Source organism: Bufo gargarizans, chromosome 2 (assembly GCF_014858855.1).
Source record: "Bufo gargarizans isolate SCDJY-AF-19 chromosome 2, ASM1485885v1, whole genome shotgun sequence".
Taxonomy (NCBI): Eukaryota; Metazoa; Chordata; class Amphibia; order Anura; family Bufonidae; genus Bufo; species Bufo gargarizans.
Genome location: NC_058081.1, coordinates 486,425,290 through 486,427,912, shown reverse-complemented (window position 1 = coordinate 486,427,912; position 2,623 = coordinate 486,425,290).

The following is a 2,623-nucleotide window of genomic DNA, read 5'->3' as shown; positions in this document are numbered from 1 at the left end:
ATTGCGTTCCGATGTTCAGTTTTTATTGCGCGCGTGCAATGCGTTTTGCACGCGCATTAGAAAAAACTGACTGTGGTACCCAGACCCAAACCCGGACTTCTTCACTGAATGTGGCTTTAGGGGTTGAAAAAGAAAAGAAAAAAATGAACTCACCTCATCCTGTTGTTCGCGCAGACGGCATCATCTTCTTTTTTCTTCTTTCAGAACCTGCAAAAGGACCTTTGATGACGTAAATGGGCTCACCACGTGATTACGTCATCAAAGGTCCTTTTGCAGGTCCTGAAAGAAGACAATGCCGGCTGCGTGAACAAGAGGATGAGGTGAGTTCTTTTTTTTCCCCCACATTTTAGTAAGCATTCTGTATTCAGAATGCTATTATTTTCCCTTATAACCATGTTAGAAGGAAAAATAATAAAATCTACAGAACACCTAACCCAAACCCGAACTTCAGTGAAGGAGTCAGGGTTCGGGTCTGGCTACCACAGTCAGTTTTTTATCACGTGCCTGCAAAACGCATTGCACCCGCGCAATAAAAACTGAACATCGGAACGCAATCGCAGTCAAAACTGACTGCAATTGCGTACCTACTCGCACGATTTTGCCTGATCGCAGACGCAACGCAATCCGGACATGCTCGTCTGGAAGGGGCCTAAGAGGATCTTAATGAGAACCGTGTAATGCTTTATTTCCCCTGTGGTGGCGCTGCAGAAGAACCCTTAGCTGTAAAGCGTGGGGAGAGTCAAAAGCAGTTTGCTGGGATATGTAGCCTGTGATTAGCTTTTCCTTTGGTAGACCTTCTAACAAAAAGAAATTGTCTAAGGCTAGGGCTACACGGAGACATTTGTCGCGTGACTTCTTGTCGCAGAAAAGTCTTGCAACATTTTTTTTATAGTGCTATCTAATGGTGTTGCACTGTGATATGCTGCGAGTCCATCCAAGTTGGATTTTTGAGTGACTGTCGCATCGCAGTCACAGCAAGTCGCAGTGCAACACCATAGACTATCATTACAAAAAATGTTGCGTGACATTGATGCGACATAAATGTTGTGACACGCCACAATGTAGTTGTAACCTTTTTGTCGCGCAACATGTCGCCGTGTAGCCCTAGCCTCCATGAGCCCCTTTTATGATGTCACTAAGTGACATCACTGGGGTCTGTGAAACCCAGAAGCAGCTGCTTTCGTGTCAGGTAATTGACTTTACATGAGGATATGCCACTTTGCGGACAATACTCTTGGGAAGATTCACAATTTCACAATTTGCTCCAATTATCTTTCTAATCTTCTCAGTCTAAACATTCGAAGAAAAGAATTTTCCGATGTGATAGAAACAATTCTACAGCCCTGAGATTGCTTAGAGCTCTGAGAATCATGTGCTGCTAATGATCACAACTGCTGTTCCCTTTCGGATTATATTAAAATACCGGTGATGGAGTCTGCTCATAAGGAAATCTGCAGCGCTCACGACACAGTGACAATTTCCCACAGAAAGCGCCATTTGAATTGAAGGGCTGTCCTGCCACCTAGTGTTGTTGCTGTGTATTGCAGAATCATCTCATTGTGAAAAGCTGTAGCACTAATATAGCATCTATGTATTAAAAAGGACACAATTCCAGCATTGTATTTTGGGTTGCGTTGCGATAAGTTTCCTGTTGAAGTGGATTTCATCAGAAGAAAAGAAGAGGCAACAGAATGTGTCATCCATGTTAGATCCCTATATTTCCTGCCACCACAGGATTGAGATTTGTCCTTATTTATAAGGGTTTGCTACATAGATAGCAGTGTAGTGGGGCTGCCATAGGAATTAATGGGGTTGCGGAGAGACTCGCACGGTTGATGTGACCACAACACTGGATTCGAGTGTCATGGTCACAAAAAACGTGTGAGTCACTCTGCAACCCCATTCATTTCTATGGCAGCCCCACTACACATGCGATACTTAGGTGGGACACGGACACGTACCACGTGTCACTAACAAAATCGGAGTGTAGCCGTACCCTTATTTTTCCACACAGGACGATAGTATGACTGTGTGATTACAGTCTAAGCACATGCACTTGACCATATTAGGCTACTTTCACACTAGCGTTCGGGCGGATCCGTTCTGAACGGATCCGCCCATAATAATGCAGACGGAGGCTCCGTTCAGAACGGATCCGTCTGCATTATTTTAGCTAAAAAAAGCTAAGTGTGAAAATAGCCTGGGACGGATCCGTCCAGACTTTCAATGTAAAGTCAATGGGGGACGGATCCGCTTGAAGATTGAGCCACATTGTGGCATCTTCAAACGGATCCGTCCCCATTGACTTACATTGAAAGTCTGGACGGATCCGCACGGATCCGCACGCCTCCGAACGGCCAGGCGGACACCCGAACGCTGCAAGCAGCGTTCAGCTGTCCGCCTGTCCGTGCGGAGGCGAGCGGAGCGGAGGCTGAACGCCACCAGACTGATGCAGTCTGAGCGGATCCGCCTCCATTCAGACTGCATCAGGGCTGGACGGCTGCGTTCGGGTCCGCTCGTGAGCTCCTTCAAACGGAGCTCACGAACGGAAACCCGAACGCTAGTGTGAAAGCAGCCTTAAACGGGATGTCTCATGAAGACATCTTCCCTCCATTTGCCCTGT